Source organism: Python bivittatus, unplaced genomic scaffold (assembly GCF_059951505.1).
Source record: "Python bivittatus isolate LINGU-HERP-01145 unplaced genomic scaffold, Pbiv_v1 ctg000350_np1212, whole genome shotgun sequence".
Lineage (NCBI taxonomy): Eukaryota > Metazoa > Chordata > Lepidosauria > Squamata > Pythonidae > Python > Python bivittatus.
Window position 1 is genome coordinate 36,577,431 of NW_028277074.1, and position 21,125 is coordinate 36,598,555.

At 37.2% G+C, this 21,125-nt stretch overlaps 1 protein-coding gene across 6 annotated transcripts in view; it reads right to left on the reverse strand.

The window, feature by feature from the left end:
• TBL1X (transducin beta like 1 X-linked) overlaps positions 1 to 20,915 on the reverse strand; it is a 130,952-nt gene extending 110,037 nt beyond the window's left edge. Inside the window, exons 1-2 of one of the 6 annotated variants that reach the window (XM_088144946.1) lie at positions 20,897 to 20,915; positions 19,279 to 19,410 (exon numbers count right to left, since the gene is read on the reverse strand). The gene's annotated coding sequence lies outside the window, so the exon portion shown is untranslated. Of the gene's footprint in view, positions 1 to 13,798; positions 13,819 to 19,278; positions 19,747 to 19,915; positions 19,935 to 20,896 lie in introns of those variants that run through there. The other 5 variants (XM_088144947.1, XM_088144949.1, XM_088144948.1 and 2 more) reach the window with 5 other exon arrangements.
• Positions 20,916 to 21,125: the final 210 nt, after the last annotated feature.

Here is a 21,125-nt window from a genome sequence, read left to right on the forward strand (position 1 = left end):
TGGAGTTGTTGAATTCACGCTATTCCGTAGCCTGCTGACTTAAGCTAATGAGGGTTGTAATTGTGCAGGATTTTGAGACTACAGTTCCCTACCATTCCTTTAAACCACTGGATTCAAAACTGAAAACTTTTTTTATGTAACCTAACAGTATAGTTTAACATGCTCCTCCTTAAAAAAAATCTCATTACTAATTTAGATCTGAGGTATTCCAGTTACAAGAAACTCTGAAGTTCATAGGAGCTTATGAGACGTTCCTCAATACAAAGATTATTAAGAGCATATAAGCCTTTGAAGCAGTGACAGTACTTTTCTGTAGGGAGAAAAGCACTGTATGGATTCCAGAGTACTGTATCAATTCATAGAGTAACACTGATGCCCAACTGGGACAGTGCTTCTCACTGGAATTAATGATTAAAATAGAGGAGCAAACTGACCATGTACTTATTCAAAATTCTTTTCCTACTTTCAGTGACAAGTTCTTAAGGAAGAACCAAACAAGCAATTTATGAAGCATGCTGTAACTTCTGCAACAATATTATGTTGCCTTCATTTTAAGACATTTCTCTTCAAGAATGATCTATAATGCGTAGGAATGTTATTACAAATACATTTGGGAAGTGTATTTTCTAAAAAGCATAAGCCAATAGTTTAGAACATCAAGGCCAATGGGAACCAAATTCAAAAATCTAGATTTTGGGTTTGTGTATGTGTAAGTAAAAACCATTACTATAGCTATCCTTTTTCCTTTAACAACTGAATGCTGTGATGTTGGTTATTGGAATTTTCTAAATTTAGAAATAAATCAAAACAGTCCTCACTGTAGGAACTGCCATCTGTTGATAGCACTTTGTCCTCTCGTTCCCACAGAGTAACAGAATAAACCTAATTTATAAAAACTCTGGAATGGCAAACAGCCATTACTTCAATATCATGTTTTGTAAAACAAAAATAGCTTCATTCACAACTGAACAGTTTCTTAAAGCATAGTAATTCAAGAATGAGGAAATCATGTAAGATTTTTGATGTTCTGAACAGAAAATAACTTTAAAAAATCTAAATTTTCTTCTATTCTTTAAATTAAAAAACAAACAAACCTCTACCACTGATATTTGAAACTAATCTGATCAAAATCCTGAAGGGCACTTTTACAAGATTCTCTTGTAATTCCACTTCTATGGTCCTACCAAAATTTTGGAAGGATCTAAAGAAATTGTAGCTGAAAAAAGATGAGCTATTTCAGCAAAACTATGATCCAAAACATACTTCCAATTCTATTGTGAATGACCTTAAGATATGGAATAGCAAGGTTTTAGAATTGGTTTTCCTGTCACCAGACTTGAATATTATTGAAAATCTATGGGAGATCTCAAACATGCAGGGCATGCAAGGTGATCTTTTTGAGCTAGAAGAATTCTGCAGGGAAGAGTGGGAAAAAACCCAAAATAATAGAAAGAGTTTTAGCTACAGGAAACATCTGAAACACATATTTCTGCTAAAGGTGGTATTCTGACTAATAGAGTGTCCATACTTTTGCACTGCCACATTCACTATTTTCCTATGTGGAATTTTCTGTAAGCAGCTCTGGGTAACTAATGGATACACATACACATTTTTTAAAAATATTTAACTTTGTACCAGTTATGTTCTTTTAGGCTTTCAGTGAAACATAATTTGGGTAGTGGTGTCTAAAGTTTATCATAAAATTGTAAATGTAAAATTTGTCACATTTTGTGTACAATAAAACCTCAGACAAAACAAACAAAATTTTAGTTCAGACTTTATCCCAAGTAAGTCTTATTGATTTTGAAACAGTCTGGGCAATTGATGCAACTTACTCTGTAAAAAAAACTTACATCAAAAAAAAAGTTTAAATCTCCACAATTGAAATGTATATTATGTAAATTTAGATTGAATGAATATTAACATTCCCCCAGAATGTTCTATTATATCAAGGCAATACCGTGGGCTGACTCTTAATACTGTAGTTACAAACCACCTCCCGCTTACTGTAACTGTGATCTTGAAGTAATTTATTTTATAGTTTTAGATATGGTGGACATTTCAGTTAATTTGTATCACTTATTATTATCATATATTAAATAATTTTATATCACTTCTTTGCTTCTGTTACCTTTCTTTGCTTTACACATTACTTATTTCCTCTCCTTGATTTTTTATTTAACAGAAGAACAAAGAAGGTGTTGCTATAGGATGCAGGCTATTTTCTATATATAGAGATTGTAGAAATGATAATTGGATCTAAACACCTGGGAGGGACTTGTGAAAATGTGAGTAAAACACCTAGAGTTACTTGTGAAAATATGAGTAAAAAAACTGCAATGTGTGCCTTTTAAAAAATGCTTTCAGATGAATTAACTAATAGATACTTTTTAACTTAATACGATATTGTATCAAGTTTTCATTATGTCATGCAAAGTCACTAGCTGTCAAGCTAATTTCTGGGTACAATTTTAACTATGTAATTTCCAAAATATATGTAACACAACCAGAATAACTTAAGATACACCCAAGATTTGTTGTTTTGCCCTCCTTTAATTAGCAGACATTCATACATTTCAATTCTGGATTCCACTGTTGTTAAATAAAATTAAAAAATGTTTGGTTGCATGGAACTAATGTAGACTATACTTCGATCAAAATGTACATACTTTTAAACCTTAAGCATCAATTTAGGTTGGAGGCAACCACAGAATCACATGAGTGCCAATCTTGTGACTGGTCTGAAATGCCACTGCCCAAAGGCACAAAGGGCTGTGTGGCTGGCTCTCTGCACCGAACTCCTACTGTCTCAGAGTTTTCCCTGCACCCTGCTGCTCCTTTCATGGCCCATGCGGAAAGACTGCTGCTGACTGCATGGAACCATATTGGGGCAAAGCAACCCTTCCGTCTCTTAGCACCCCAGCTGGCCAGTGGAGAAAGTTGCAGCCTCACAGTTTCTTCTCCCTTCCAGTCTGTGCAAGGCTCCGGAGAAGCCCCCACTGCTTTGCCCTCTCCGTGCAGGACGCCATAAATAGCAAGATGCTTTTGCAGGCTCCACTGCCAGTTTATAGCCCCAATGGACAGCTGAACACCTATGGAGCCATCCTGGTGCCCAAGTCTTATAGTATTCCACAGACCCTGGTGCAAGATATGCTGTTGCTTCCGCTCCATCTCTGCATAATTATCCCAACACCACATTTACAGTAATCCAGATGCCCCTTCTATTGTAGTCATTGGAGGATGCGCTTGCAGAGTTGGTACGTTGCAAGACCCCTTCACCTGCCGTTGTATTTTTCTCTATTGTAATCCTCTGAGGTGTTGCCTTGGGACATCAAAGGTTAAGGGAACAATACATGAAAGTCTGTAACTAGCATACCTTTCTTCTAGATGTAATGTCATGAATCAGCTGGTTTTGTAATATTGTGAATCTCTTTCACATGTAAAACTGAGACCTCAGCAAACCTACCAAAACACAAAGCCCATTCTGGTTTTATGCTTAAATAGATTTTCTTTAAAGTTTGTTTTGTAACTTTAAAACACGTACACACACACACATTGTATTAAGTTTTACAGTGTTTCATACAAAAAGAATGAATGGCATAAAAATGTTAATATTCTTGTGCCTATGTTTTTACTCTTCAGCCCATTCATTCTACATTATTATATTACATTCAAAAATAACCTAATAGAACTTGGAATTTATTCAAATAGCAATGTAAGGCATATGATAAACTAACAGAGAAAGCAAGTGACTCATATAGGTAAGGTATAATCCATGTATACAAATCTCATTTTCAAACAGTAAAACAGAGACTTACACAGGTCAAGTTTATACCTTGTGGCTATATTAATACATCTGCATGAACAAATTTGAAGAAGAGTAGTGAAGATGCAGATGATTTGACAGATAGCAAGAAATAATCAATGCAGAGAAGGATAAACTGTAGGCATATAGAGGTTTATTCAGTATACTCGGGTATATATTTTGTGCCTATAAAACCCTAAGAATTTAAACCACAAAGGATTAAAAACGATTGATGCATGCATGCAGTCCCCTCTATGCTTATACCTGGAGGGGATATAGTTCAATAATAAATAGAAATGCATGCTTAGCACTCAAAAAGCATCCAGGTTTAATCTCTAGCATTTGCAGTTAGAGGTGAAAAAGACACTCCCCACACATACCTGAAAAGCTATAATTAAATTTGAAACTGGATTCATGGGAGTTGTAGTCAACTACTTCTAGAGAGCTCCTGGTTGGAAAAAATTGGTGTACATAGTACTGATCTAAAATGCTCTTTGACTTGATTTAATGTAAGAAAGCATCCTTGGTTTCTCTATCTGGAGATGTAAAGCTAGTAATAACTACATATTTTCATAAACTGTTATAATGGAAGGGTTTGCTTATAATTTATGTATGCATAATTCACTAGGAATGTTATCTATTTATTATATAGAATACTGGACAAAAGAAGTATTTTTTAAAGTCAGTTTATTACAGGACAAAAAAACTTTAAAAATTATTAAAACAACAACAAAGCAACAGATTACAGAAGTTAAAAATAATTCTTAGGTCATATGGTTTGGCCAATATGGTTCGGTTACTTCTTTTTTAATGATAAAAATAAGTTTATTGCAATATAGGAATCTACTGATTGTCTAAAAAGCCAGCTGAGTAGAAGAGGCTGACTAAAGCTTATAAATGTTATGACCAAAGTTAGCAGATTTACAGGTACAACTTGACTACATTTCCCAATATTTTCAAAATACTTTTGAATATATACGTACACACATATATTCATTATATATTGAATTGGTGCATACAAATAATTGGGAACTTGGAGATTAAAAAAGGAAATACTTCTTTTTATCTTTTAATTGTCCATTTATCCAAATTTATATGCCCTTCCATTCAGATGTTTATATGCTGTTATGTGCAATGGCTGGGCACACTTATTGCTAAATCAAGTATTTGTCATGGAGAAGTGGGGAGAAGGAAGATACAATAAATCTAGAAGTTACAATAAATCTACAAGGGAAGCTAGATTTAGCAGTGAACCTGCTGCTCAAATCATCTGTCAAAGGCATTCTGAAGGCCTTCCTATGTTACCTTTTATCATTTGAGCCTTAATGACGACATGAAAGCAGTGTATCAATACATGAAGCAACTGATTCAGTGTGGTGTTTCAGGCCCACAATCACAAAACAGCACCAGCTCTAGAACTGTTCCTAACAGTATGAAACCCGTACGTATTGCAAAACATCATATATCTCTAAGGTGTGCAACCTTCTGTGCTGAATGTGGTAGGCTGTATCATCCAAACCAACAACAAAGGATCTTATCAGTGAAATCAGCCGGTTTACTGACCACATATGAAAGCCAGCTTGGTGTAGTGGTTAAAGCACCGGGCTAGAAACTGGCAAACTGTGAGTTCTAGTTACGCCTTAGGCACGAAGCCAGCTGGGTGATTTTGGGCCAGTGATTCTCTTGGAAGCCCTAGGAAGAAGGCAAGGGCAAACCACTTCCAAAAATTTTGCCAAGAAAACTGCAGGGACCAATCCAGGCTGTTGCTAGAGTCAACAATTACTTGAAGGGATCAAAAAAACAAAAACAAAAACAAAAACAAACCAACAAACCCTGATCAGACATATGTACAGAGTAGCCATTTTATTTGGGGGCACCCATTTATAAAGGTAAAGCACGCTAGCATATAAATCTTAATTACTTAAATTACTTAAAAACAGTATTGATCACCCTTATAGATGATCTCTGGCAGGACAGGGATAGGAGTGGATGGCATTCCTCTGGACTGGCTTTGAGGTTTAGGAGTGGGAGGTATAGTGTTATGTTGGTTTTTCATCTTCCTTTAAGGACATTTCCAGTTGATGCAGAGACAACAGGGGGAAACAGACAGGTCTAGACCTAGACCTCTCAGATTTGGTGTCCCTCAAGGCTATTTTTTTTCTCTTGACTCTTTTTAAACATCTAAAAATAGCTAGGCAAGGTCATCCATTGGTACAGAGTCAGGGGATTCCCAATTGTACATCCCCATGTTATGCCATCCTATGCCAAGTGATGCCATCAAGGTTCTTTCCAGTGTCTGGAGACTGGGAGTCTGGATGGGGAAAGCCAGGCTTTGGTTCAACCATGTCAAGACCAAGTGACTGAGTGCTTTTTTTGGAGGGGGGGTGTCCCTGATCTTAGGGACTCTCTATCTTTGGTCCTGGATGGGGGGTTCCTTAGTCAGAAACATAATTTGGGCTCTTTGTTCCTACTGAAAGAGCAGGCCTTTTCACAAATCCATCTTGTACACCATCTGTGCTTATCCCTGAACTGAGGAGAACCTTTACTCATGTCTACTCTTGTCCTGGTCACCTGCTGTTTGGACTACTCCAATGTACTCTGCATTGGGCTGATCTTGAAAACCACCTGGAAACTGCAATTTGTCCAGAGTGCAGCAACATGAGTAGTTGTCCATGTTACACCACTATTTTGTAAGCTGCACTGGATTCTTACAAGCTTCTGGGTACAATTTAAGGTGCTAAGTATTACCTACAAAACATTTCATGGGACAGAGCCGGATTATTTATGGGATCTTCAATTATCTCTGCTTATCTCATGAGATCCATGGCCTTGGGTTCTTTTATGAAACAATGTCACCTACTGGGACCCAGGAGGTATGTCTTGTCTGTCATGTGGAACAACGTTCTCCTAACTTTCAGATGGCCCTAACCCTTCTGTCCTTCCATAAAACCTTGAAAAACTAATTCTTCTCCTGGGCATTGAGCCAACATGAGATGGACCCATATAGAATGAAAGATCTTGAATGAGATAATTCCTTTCCTCCTGTTATTTCTGTTATCCTGTTAGCCTGATGTTTTTTTTTTCCTGTTCCAAATGTTATCTTATACTGCATTGCACTGTATTGTATTTTTAATTCCTTGATTTCATGTTTCTGCAAATTGGGCAGCTATGTACATCTGATTAATATATAAATAAAACCATCCCCATCCCAAAGTAACAGTGTCTTCCTCATCAACCACTAAAAGCTCTACAACACAGTTCAGTCTTCAGGCCCTTCCAGAAAACTGAGGGAACACACTAACTGAAGCTTATATAAAATAGATATCCCATATTTCACTTTTTGAAAATTTAGAAAGATATTATATAAGAAGATACTCAAGCCTTATTGCAAAGTGTAAAATCAGAGCCAAAATTAGTGCTACTAATTAAACTCATCTGCAGAGAAAAGGCTTGAATGTTTGTTTACATCTATTATTTAGTATTAATATTTTCCATTTACTAAATAACATCAACACTAATCAACACTTTCTAAAAGACTTCCCAAACATTAATTAATGATCTTAGTACTCCTGTAAGAAAGGTGGATAGGAAAATAATTGAAATGCCTCTATAATTACCAAGTTGTCAAAACTAGAACCCTACTAATTGTCTTGCAAAGATTATATGGTGTTGTACCTGTTCTTTTATATAGAGCTATTCAGTTTTATTTTAAGCCAACCAAGTTAGATGATTAAATTCTGGAACAGTATGAAATTATTAGCTCCACAACACAATTTTCTGTTATCTATCTATAAATGTCTTGCATTAGTAAATGTGTGTGTGGAATGGCAAATCCCAAGATTGGGAATAAAATCTCAAATGCAAATATAATGTTGTCATATAAAAAGATACTGTATTTTTCCGACAATAAGACGCCCCCATGTACAAGACGCCCCCCCACTTTTCCAGCCCAAAATTAAAAAATCAGTATTTTAAAGATAGTGCAGAACACATTTTTATTTAGTAATTAGTTAACATTTACCTGATACACTCGGTGGGAGGAGGTCCAAACCGTCTCTCTGCAGCTCTATTTCCAGGCTCTTTTGCATAACTGATTACATTCAAGCACGAGTGAAACTGCCGATAGCTTGTCTCTGCAAACAGCCTTCCTCTAATTGGTTTATTCAGCATCAGCTGACGTCAGTTATATCAGGCTCGTGATTGGAGGAAGTCTGTTTGGGAGACAAGCTATTTCACTCGTGATTGGAGGCTAGCAATAGGAGGAAGCCTCTCTGCAGAAACAAAGTTTGGCAGTTTTGCAACCGCGATTCTCAGCTGACTTCCTTGAATAAGACGCCCTTCAGTTTTTAGGGTAAGGATTTTAGAAAAAAGTATCGTCTTATAGTCGGAAAAATACGGTAGTCAAGAAAATCTCAGGAGTTAATGCCAATAAGAATGGACAATATTAGTCTAGATGGATTAATAAAGTAACAACTTTATATTTAAGATAAAATAACATTTCCTTTGCAGACATGAGTCTACTTTTTTATTGGAGGAATTGATTTTGTAGCATTCACATCTCCATCCATATGCATAACCATATTTTAAAGATTATGTAAACAAGATGACCCAACAGCACTATCTAAATATTATTAACTACAGCTCCAGTAATCCTCTGGATGTAACCAGTGAAACCAGTGACTTTCTGTGATAATAAAGAAAGGTAAGGCCTTTATATATAAGTCATATATATCTTGTAATGTAGAAGTATCAGAACATCTCCCATACAACTATTAAAGGCAAGGAATTCTGTCCTACCTTTGCATCTGTTATCTTTATTCTCTGAAATTCTTTGTCTTTAATGTAGAGTGCAAGTGACCATTTATAATCAAGATATTTATCAATACTAAACGTCATCTTAAGTGTTATGTATTGTAGATAACCATCAATGTGCCCATGGGCACTTCCATGAAAAAGGCTTGCTATCTCACATGGTTTTTAAATTATTTTTTAAAATTATCCACAAATCCAATGCTTTGGCTATAATAAATACATTCACTTTCCCACAAAAAAAAAAAAACAATAAACAAGGGAAATTAAAAAAAAAAGTACCACCAATGGGCTATATGAGTGGGCGATGGAGAGTAATACTATCCACCTTTTTGAAAACAGATGTTCTGTGCCCGGTGTACACACTGTGACAGACATGTTACTGTAACACCAATGATACTATACCACTATGTTGGTAGACCAGGCTATGTTGACCAGGCCTGTGAGTATTTCAGTTTAAAAACATAAGGAAGCTACACATTATCTTTCTTACTCTAGGTAAATGTCTTAGACTGCTTTAACTGCACTGCCTGACTTGTTGCCCAATTAGATTTGTTTAATCTTCATACCCACTCTATCAAACCTTGGCCTTTGTCTGTGGGTTTACTATAATATTTAGCTGATCATTAAAGGAAACAGTGTTTGGTATGATCTAACAGGCTCTTCTTTTCTCAGCAGTTGCTTTACAGGTATATATCAAGTCAACATTTGTTTTAAACTTTGGATGGAATTTTGTGTTTTCCAACTGGATAGTTTTGCTTGCTATTAGATAATACTTTATTGATTAGCCATTAGGCCATACCAGAATACAAAACAAACATACAGAACAGTAATAAGACCATAGAATTAGAAAACAGAATAAAAGACATATGTAAAAGAAAATGCAAATCGTAGTTCTGTGTCACCTCTACAATTTACCTCAATCAGATCCACATATGCAGTTCTCAATTGTACTGGCATGCTATTACACACCTCCCACTCTTTAGGGCTGGATTGATCAGAACAGCTGAATTGTTTCCACTGTCAAAATAAATTTTAATGTAATGGAACACATTCTGTGTATAGGCAAAACGGAAGGACTAAAGATTTGTGTCTCTTCTGCACAAACCAAATATATTCAAGTACGCCCAGATTTATTCTTCAGAATTGTGGTTCTTTATACACAAATTATATTAAAATGAATAAATTAGCACTACTGGTATTGCTTGTACTACCAATCACTTCTAGCCAACAAACATCACAAAGTAACTGAGAAAAAAGCATAGAAAATAAAGATCCAGGTCCAAGGGGTAACAATGTATTTGATGAAGCTGCAAGGAACATTAAGAGCCAATATCTTCCTTGGGGCTTCATCAGGTAATTTCATAACATAAAAGTGAAAGATGAAATAACTGTATGCATGTCTTGCCTCTTCCAGGTTAAGACAGCTCACTGGGAGTTGCCTTGCCAAGCATCTTACAAAACGGCACACTGGTCTGACCACAATAAGTAATTCTTACAGCTTTACGAAGAAAACTCTCTCTCACAACAGTGATTCAGCACTTGGCCTGTGTGTCATCCACACCACTTATTTGGTGGAGTATGCATACATGACCCATTGGTAAATTTATGCTGTGCAAGTTTTTTTTTTTTTTTTTTTTTGCTAACCTATTGTGCATACTCTGCCAAGAATGGGCTCACTGAAATTAAGTTAGACAAACTTTGGGCATGGTTTGGTGTATTAATGTTTGCAACTCAACTCTTGGTATTAGACAACCCAAGGCTACATGCTAGGAGTCACTAGGGACTACACACTGGGAATCACTAGGAATCATCCTTAAACAAAGTCAAGTAAAAGATATTTGGAAAAAAAGAAACAAAACAGCTGCCAAATTGTTAATAAAAATAGTACATATTTACTATCAACAATTAAGGCCATGTTTCTATGCTCAAAAACAAAATCCACTGTTTACATTTAACTATACTCTGAAGCTTATTGTTTTGGGCAGGACTTTGTGAATCAGTGTGCTATAGGCTACTTGAATGTGAAAAACAGTATGAATTTATCACAGCATTTTTTCCAAGCATGAATCTTACATAAGAGTTGTACATGGACTAATCAAGATATCACAATAGCTCCCTTTCATCAGTACTATCAAAGCACAAAATTACTCATTTCCCAAACGCTGATCTGTAAAAGCTTGGATTTTAATGTTGAACTATGGTACAATTCTCTGTACTGTATGCAGAGTACTGTTCTGTGGGCAGGATCAACGAATTGCTGATAAGGCCACACTGCAAACCAGAACACAAAACAGTGATAAAAATATATTGTAGTTTGCTTTGTTTCCTTCCTGAACAATTTTTTTTATTTTCAATAAAAAATAGAAATCTTCTGCTTAGAACTGTTTCCTGTTTCCTGTTTCATAAACTGTTCACATAGCTTCCAGCCCCAGAAACATGCATGTGACTGACATTTAATGCAGCTAGCCTGGTTGGGGTATAGAACAGCCTTAAAATAACCATACTTTTAATTTTTTTCTCCATAAAATTACTGTTAATTTTAATCAACATGCCCATTCCATGGGAAGATTAAAATACACTGGTCTGTTTATCAAGATCAGTTCTTTTAATCAATCAACATGATTCAGTTTCTTTGGCACCAGTAGGAATTGTCATGTTTTGTATACTAAACTAGATGATTTTCATTACATACATTAATTTGACTTTATGGAAATGTTGGCACTGAGGCAGAGGTAAAAAATGACCCATCTAGGTAACAATTAAGCTACTGTTTGGAAACGTATAATGATAACTGTATTTTAATTTATGAAAATTAGCAGCAGACTTATCTATCACCTGTCATGCATACAGTTTTTTGTGCACAAGAACCATTTCCCATTAGATATCATGAAGTTATTTTCCTCTTGTGGTTCAGCAAAATTCACAAGAGTATGTGTTACCATTTCCTGAAATTGAAGACTTTTCTGCAGTTCGCCCTTCAGTATGCTCGTAATATATCACTAGTATTAGTTAGGCTTGAAGGAACTTTAAATCCAAACCAAATCACATAAATAGTATGGTGGTGTTTGTGACATTACTAGGGGAGGCATGGAAGAGCATTCACTGTATTACACCCAATGGAAGGCACATTTGCCAGACCCTGGTGTGTGAGGAAGAAGGCCTTTGAAATGCCACATGGAGCATGCTTTAGTTGTGCAGTATTCAGGAGTGAACTATATTTCATAAAAGTAATAAAAACCAATATGCTTGGGTAGGGTATTCTCTTTGTTTCTTGCATTAAAAATAATCTGACTATATACTCCTATTCATATGGCCAGCATCCATGAACCAAAAAAAAAAAACAGGCTCCTGCTGTTCCCAAATCAGCCAAAAGATGTACTGTAGATTTAAGACAAATAGACAAGGCCAAAGCTGTTGTCTAGAGGTGTCATATGCTGACACTGAGTCTGACATTCATAAAAAAGATGCCTATTAACATTTCAAACTATCCTTCCAACAAAATCAGGCAGTGGAGAATTGTATTACTTGGCAAATCCACCAAAAGTAGAGAAATAAATGGCCAGATACAAGCCATGAAATATGACCTGTCACAGAATGACCCCCCCCGAAACACCCTCCCCTTGCATCTTAAGTAATTGCAAAAAAGTTCAGAATAAAAGTTCCCAATCTTTTCTTTCTTCCTGGAGCTACCTATATTCCTCTCAAAGTCTTATCAGAGAGCTGGGAGTCATCATGAACAACAGTAAAATGAACGAAAGAGGGGGTGGAAATTGTTTCCACAGCATTCCCAGCACTCTGTCCCAGAGCATTTAGGAGAACCCTTATCCTCTTCTTCATCTTCCTACCTGGGAGAAAGGCTCTGAGTGGCAATGCAGTTATGGGGAAGAGGAAAGGCTGTGAAATTTTATTTCTGTGAATTTCCTTTACTTACCTTAAGTTTACAGGCATGTGTAGAGAGGCTGGAGGAAAATACTAAGGACATTTTATTTATAACACATATATTAGCTACTTCTATAAGATACTGTACTCAGAACAAGGGCATTTTTAACATGTAAATACTCAGTCAGCCTATATTCTGGTCAGCACACAAGAAATTAAGATATCATATCTTGAATTTGTGGACTAGATTGTTATTGTCTCAAGAGATTACCAGTCCTATTGCTGCTTTAGTTCTAGTTCAATCAAGTTGTCTAAGTAGGCCATTTAATAGAAACCTATAAATTACACCCATGGGAACTGAGTTCTTATAGTTAAAGAGGCCAGTATTTCCTTTTGACTAAAAATAGTGAAGGGGGGGGTGGAGATACTTAATTTAGCAGCTCAAAAGGAGTTTTTATCTTGCCTAATTATAAAAAATATGGAAAAAAATTAACCTCACAAGAATTTGAGGGAGATTTCCACTCCCCCATATCTTGAACAACACACAAACATAACTGGAGCTTATATCAAAGCAGTAATGAAAATGCAAAGTAGCCAATATATACTGGAGTCAAGCAGCCACAAAATTATCCCTTTTGTAGTGAGAACAATCTTGGCAACAACTGATTATTAAGGGGATATTTTTATAAACAGTCCCACAAATAAAGTTCAAAAGAATATTGATAGACTTGAACACTGGATCTTATATAACAACATGCAGTTAACAAATGTGGGGTTCTGCATTTAGGAAATAACAGACACACAGATACAAAATAGGTAGCACCTGGCTTGGCAGTAGTACTTGTGAGAAAGATCTAGGAATCCTAATAGATCAGAGATTAAGCATGAGCCAGCAGTGTGCTGCAGCTGTCAAGAAAGCTTGTGCAATCCTGGGCTGCATCTAAACAGCTATAGAATAAAGATCATGAAAGTGATAGTTCTGCTCTATGCTGCACTGACCAGGCTGTACCTAGAATCCCATGTCCAGTTCTGGTTGCCCTAACACAAGGACACCGAGGAATTGGAAGGAGTGCAGGGAAGAGCAACAAAAGATGGTGAATGGCTCAGAAGCTAAATCCTGTGAAGAAATTTTTAAAGAAAATGGGTACATTTAGCCTAAAACAGAGAAGCCTAAGGGAAGATATAATAGTGTTCAAATACTTGAAGAGCTATCACATAGTGTAGCTTTAATGTCCATAGCTGCAGAGGGCAGGACAAGAACCAAAGAGAGATCCAAACTTGAAATAAGGAGGAATTTCTTACCATGAGAGCTGTTAAGCAGTGAAACAAGCTGACTCTGGAGTTGTGGGTGCTCTATCACTGGAGGCTTTCAAACAAAGTTCATCTCATACCATTTGTCTGGGATGATATGAGGATTCCAACCCTGGGTACAAGGTTGAAGATCTTCAAGGGACCTTCCAACCTTATGATTCTATGGAATAAAGTGAGGCAGTATGAAGGTTACTTAGAATACTACTCTGAAAGTGCTGGATCTCAGACACTAAGCAAAATCATATCTGGTTAGTTTCTGGATAGGAGATTGCCTAGAAATACTGTGTGCTCTGGACTTGAAAGCCAGTATAGAGGTTTAAGTCCATCCTCAATCACAGAAGCTCACTGGGTGACTCTGGGCCAGTCCCTCTCTCTCTACTCAATCTATTTCATGGGGCTGTTGTTATGGGGGAAAATATAGAGGAAGGTGTGTTGTATATGCCTTAAGTTCTTAAGCTCTTAAACGCAGAATATAAATCTGATAAATAAATTAGTGGACTAAGCATGTGTTTTGTTCTCAGTTTTAATTTATTAGACAGCAGTTGCCATGATGGACTAAAAAGATAGCATATACCAAACAGCTTAACCTATATCCTTTATAGAAGTCCCTTTGATATATGAATATCCCCAAAGAAAGATGACATAATTTCAGGAATATCATCTATATAATAGATGACAAAATAAAAGTCTTATAGACAACGGACAAACATGATTTGCTACAGTGGCCATGGAAGATGCTGGGGTTTTTTTCCCCTTTCATATTAAAAAAAAAAAAAAGAATCCTATATATAGACCAAAGGAGAAAAAACATTATTAAGCAACATCTTCTAGAGATTGGCCAGAACCTGGAAAGCAGAAAAAAAAAATCTCCCAGAGGACTCACCAATGACAATGTAAAGGGTGAAAAAAGGGTTAAGCATAGTTTCTCCAGCCACCTTTTTACCCTGAATTGTTCCCTGAAGATTAACTTGAATCACAGAAATTTGCTTTGGAAATAGAAATTGGCTGGTAATATACTGTTTCATGTTTAGAAGACAGACTGGTAATATTTTTCAGGTCAGGGTATCATTGCCAAATTGATCAGTTCCTGCTCAAATACCACTATTCAACTATAATGTATTATCAAACTTAATCATATAAAACAAGATAAACAATGAAAACATCCAAGTACAGAATAAAACTACCAAAGTAACATTATTACTAGATGTAAAAAACAATCACCTCCTCTTTCCTTTAATCATCAGCAAAACCAAAATAAATGTTACGCCAAAGCCCCAAAATCTTAGCTGTGAGCAAGCTGCTATTAATATCAGGATCTCAAAAAAAATGTTTGAGTTTCCATCAGTCCACAGATGAAACACAGAATTAAATGCAGTCAGAAAATATTTTTATCAGATCTTAATGCAGAGAGATCTCTCTTAACATTTTATCATTATTGAAAAGCACTTTAGACGTTAAAAATTAGAGCGCTGAATTTTCTCAGAAGCTAATTGGAAGCTAAGCCAGCTCTCATGTAACATGTCAGGTATCTCACTATCTCAATCAGAATGAAGGCAGCCTTAGGAGAGTTCACATAAAACAAACTCTAGTACATAATACAGAGACCTATTCACATTGTTCTTGACTGTACTGATCACTTGGTTGTGAAACAAGAAGACAAACTGCAGTTGTAGAATCTGAATTATTTCGTTTATCAAGTATTTCCTTCACAAGATGCTGTTTTTATATATAAAGAAAACTCAATATAAATTTTTTTTACAGAAAGGAAGTAGCAGTTCAGGAAAACTGGGAATATTTCTCAACCCTATCCTAAGAGTAATAAATAATGCAATATGAAGAAAAATTGAAATACACAAACTATGCTTTTGTGGACCCAGATCAGCCCTTCTCTGTTCCATCAAATAAAATAGTTTGGATCCAGAATTCCCTTCTTCCTGTAGGGACATTTGTCAAGCAGAGTTCATTTAAGATGCTCTATCCAGAAGTTGGGGGAACCATTTTTATTTTGTTGTATTCATTTTTAATTTATATACCACCTCTTTTTGTTCAACTCAAGGTGGCATATACAGTCATCCTTCCACCTATTTTCTCCATGATAACCACCATTTGAGGTAAGGTTGAGCTGAGGTAGAGCAACTGGCCCAATATCAGCCAGCTGACTTCCATGTCTAAGGATGGACTAGAACTCATGATTTCTAGTACAGCTCTTGTTTTCATTCTGAAGCTCCAGTATCATTTTCATGTTATTAACAGTGTCCCACAATATTCTGGGCACATTTCTTTTTTAGAGATGGGGAGCCTTTGCATTAATAAAAGTTTCCACTTTTCTCTGTTCCACTAGTAGAGATGCTATGCTGGATTGGAAGTCTCCCACAGATTTAAATAAAATTTCTGTCCACAAAAGTGAAACTGTACAACCAATACTTAGTATTTTATTAAACAAATATATTTTAATGGGCAAGTTCTTGCATATATATATACCATATTTGATACTAAATACAAGAATCATACGGATAAACATGGATCCAAATGCTAAATGAAATGCAGATATCCATAAGTCTTAATAAACATAACATTCCTTAATAACATCAGTATTAAACTTGAACAGGTGGCAGTCTAACTGCCAATGCCATGTTCTACCACTTCTCCTATAAAGATACATCAAAAGAATGACGGAATACAGAACATAAAAAGAGTAACTACAGTCTTTTTCCATACTGATAGAGGCATTTCAGATTTTTGCAATATATATATATATATATATATATATATATATATATATTTCAGTTACTTTCCAAAAACAGACAAGTAGCTTTGAAGATTAACCATAGAGCAGTAATCTAGTGTTATGGTAAAGCTCACTCTCCAAATTATTTTAATTTAAACAAATACTTTATATAAACCTATATTACAATATTGCACATAGTCAAAAAAGATTCAGCACTGTAAATATTCAGTTAAGACTTATTTCAATTTTCTTACAGAATCAGTAGCTTAGCAGAATTGCCACTCATCAAAAAGCAGCGTGCACACACACACACACACACACACACTATCTTGAGATAATGTATCCAATTCACATGCAGCACAATCTAATGGATGTTCTCTTGAAAGCAATTTCTATTAGGTTGAATGGAACTTATTCTCTGGTTTAAAAATAAAACTTGTGTCATTTTAAGACTAAGAATGCATAAGGTTATACATAAGTTTTCACAGACAACAGTCCACTTTTTCAGGTTATTTTTTTTTAAATCTTATGTCATAATAAACTAGTTGGTTCTTAATGGGGACAAAAAATCTGTTTTGTTAGAATACTCGTACTGCTTTGGAGATTCTCTGGAAGTGATTTATGGTTACAAACTTTTACAGGAGGATGTATTTATCTGAGTAAGAGTTATGTTGGAAGTTAAGTAACATATTTATGATACTGTTTAATGTTAAGTACTTATTTAATACCATAGTACTTTGAAATGAACAAAAATTCCTTATCAACTATAAACTGCCCACAGCAACATGTCAGCCTCTTAATTGTACTAATTCAAATGTAAAATGTACATTTTACATTTACATTTGTACACATTACATTGTACTTTAAAATGAATTAAAGTATTGCTTCTTCAGGATATGAGCCTATATAAACAGTATGATGATAGTTTGACTGGATGGAGTTTGATCAATCATTCACATCAAGGAGTAGCAGTGACCCAAAATAATCAGCAAGCAGCTGAGCCTAGAAGGCCATTGGGAATCACCAAACATGTAAACAAAGTAGAAGTAGACTTGCTGTTTTGGAAAAAGTAACCAAATAAGTAAACTCTAATTATATTCCTGGACTTCATAAACAAGCTTCCTGCACAAGGCCTCATACCACGTGGGATGGCAAAAAGTTGGGATTATAATTCAGTTTTTAAAAATGTGACACCCCATTAATTATTTACAACTGGCCTAAAAAAGAAGTACATCTACCTTGCAGAGATATAGCAACAACGGTTTTTTGCATTAACTTTGTCTCTGCTCTGCAAAAAGGTCTGGTTTAAGATCAACTAATAAGTAATCAAAGTAAAAAGCTATAATATTGAATCTAGCACAGAGACAGCTCTGAAAGCATTTTACTCCTATTATTCCTTTGGGAAAAACAATCATGAAAAGTATCAAACTAAAACTTCCATACTGAACCCTGCTCATTCACACTTAGTATTTAGTTTCCTAAGTATCTGATACCAAAAGCCCTTCTTTATAAAGCTTATGTACAATCAATGTCTATGCAAATATACCTTGTAAAAGTAGCTTTTAGATCACACACGTGCACACATATTAAACTATATAAGGGCTACCTGATAAAGCTTTAAAGCTAAGCTCAAGGAAAGCTTGGCAGAAAGTGGGGGAGAGGTGCTGATTATTTTTGTTTCTATGAGTAACCAGCATGTAAATAAGTAGGCCAAGGGTCCACAGAGGCAAGAATAATGTGCACTCTCCCATACCCAACTCAAATTAAAATAAGTAGGCTGACCATAATGACACTGGAACAAAACAAAACACGGGATGGGGAAATGGAAGAGAAAAAAGACAAAGCCAATGTGCGGAAGAGTTATTTGCAGGGGTGACCCAGTTAGGTCCTAATAAAGAGGGCTCTCCATCTTTCTGAACTAGCATGCAACAGGTCTTAAGGCTGTAGCCTGAAAAGCCTGCGAGCGCCTGTTGTAAAACGTCGCCCTTCACGTAGGAAGCACCCAAGAGCTTCTTAGCCAAATCGCCCCTGGAAAACTTCAGGAACGGCCTCCAGAGACAGACGGATTCAAGCAGCCCAGAGAAGGAGGGGACTCCCTTCCCCCCACGCCGGGGTTACACAAACGCGACAACATTTTCCGCGCTCACGTCCCCTCCCCCACCCCTCATTTCAACTTAAAAGACACCCCCCGTCCCCCGGGTCCAAGTTCAGCAACCCCTTTGGCCGCAGCCCCCCTCCCTCAGCATTAGCCAAGGCAAACGGCCAGAAAAGCGCGAGAGCTCCCTTCCCTTCCCCCACTCTGCAGCCATACTGCTTAAATCCGAGGTAACGAAATAAGTATCAACCTGACCCCCCCTCCAGTAGAAATAGGGGTCCGAGAGGGCAAGTGGCCACCCCCTCAAGGCTCTCCTTTCAAACAAAGCAGGGCCCAAAGACTTTTCCCGACCCACTTCAGGGGCTCGGGGGTTGCCACAGGGAAACGTAGCCCATGAAGCTGGGAAAGAAGGGGGAGCGGGGGAATCCTAGGGCCAACCCAACTCGAAAGCCACCGAAACGTGAGGCGCAAACGTCCACCCGTATAAACAATAGTAAGCCGCACATCAAGTGCGGCAGGGGGGACATGAGGAAGTTGAAATCGCGCTGGAAAATATGGCACTCCCAAGGTATTCTCGGCGCCGCCAACCTGCATTTGTCAGTTTCTCTCAGGGAGTCCCCGAAAGGCCGGCCGGCCGGAAAAACTCACCTCCCTCCGCGCGTAGAAAGGCACAGCTCGCCCTCCGGGAAGCCCCCGAAGAAAGTCTCAACTTCTGCCAAAGCACCGAGTAACCCAAGTTCCTTTCACTTGCAGCCCATGGTGGAACTCTTCTTTTCAAACCTGAGGTCCCAAGAGCGTGAAGGCAGATTGTAAATCTCGAGCAGCCCTCGCACGCTCTTCTCTCCCCCCCTCCTCCTCCTCCTCCTCCTTCTCCTTCTCCTTCTCTACCTCCACCACCACATCCACTCTGGTGGCGGAGGGGATCAAAAGGAAGTCCGAGAGAGTGGCGGGCAGGAAAACGGAAAGTTTTGGGGTGCAGAATGGCGGTCAGGAGGCGCTGCTCCTGCTCACGCTCATTACTTCATTGGCAGTTAGCGTGCTCGAGAGCGAAGTGCATGTGGAAGTCAAGGGACAGCCTCTCCCTGCTGCAACTCCACGAGAGAACGAAGCAGGCAAAGGCTGGCAGAACCTGGCTGGCTAAGTGGTCTCCGGGGTTGGTGGTGGAAATCAGCATATTGATCTTAAAGGAAGAAACCCGGGGGGGGGCGGGGGGCAGGGTTGGTTGGTTGGTTGATCAGCAGCTCTGCCTTTATGATTTGCAGCAAATAAAAACATCAACACCTACCCTGACCATCAAATTAATTTCTCCTCCAATTGTGGTGTCCTGAAATAACTCCTTAGTCACTTTCAGGGGTAATTGAAATGTTGTTTTGTTCCAGTAAAAAGGAACTCTTGCCCACCCCACCCACCCATTCTGCGTTCAAACGAATTGTTAACCCTGTGGAGTCAGCAAAAATGGATCTAAGGGTAGAAAAACCTACTTTTACTTCATCACACAATCTCTTGGACCTATTTTTACTTATCAACCATATTTTCACTCTCTCTTTTCATATAGGAAGGTGTAGCATAGGATGGAGGCAGTAATAATGCTGATTTATATTATGTCTGTATTACTAAAATATTATCAGGTTTTTCTTAGATGAATAGGAATACATGTAACTAATACACACACTATTTGATGGTGTGTATGTGTGCAGGTATAACATATTGTTTAAGACTGCTTTTTTAAGCAGCTGAATTCCTATGAACAATCTTCTGTTTTTAATTATATCCCATTTCTAAAAGGTTATTTCCTCTGAGCTGAACCTGAAAGTCCAGAATTAATTTTGTGTCAAATAAAATGTAACCTAATAATGGTCATCAGAAGACAATTAATGCTTTTCCAGATTCGATATTTTATAGTTGGAAATTCATCTAGTAAAAAAGGGGGCACAGCCCATAATATTTATATACCCTGTATACTTTATGAAAACCAGTGCTGCTATGCAATAATTATAATGCATTAAAATATGGATTTACACCATCTCTATAACTGTTATTCAGCAGAATAGGTTTTATTACACTTAGCCTTAGAAATAGATCTCAATGTTCTTTTGTCTTGAATTAATCCTCCTTTTCTTATTTTTCTCTAGGCTGGCAGAGCTTCATTCTGAATTACAACATTCAATCCACAGAAAAAGAAAAAGGAAGCAGTACAAAAAGCAGCGCAAATACATGATGCAACATTACCCTGGTTACATGTGCCTCCCATCCCCCAACCTCTTACTGGTGAGAGTGCTGTGTTTTTTCCGCCTGCAGGGTCACATTGTGGCTGATTGATTCTCCTTTCGCCTTGCTCAGTCATTCAGATTTGGAAAGTAAATAACAAGCTGACATCATTACAGCTCTCTGCATTACTGTGACACATCCCTGTGCTACCAAGCACTCCCTATTAGCTGCGCAGAAAGAAAGAAAAGAGTCACTTGATCAGTTTGAGCAGAGAATTTATGCTTAAA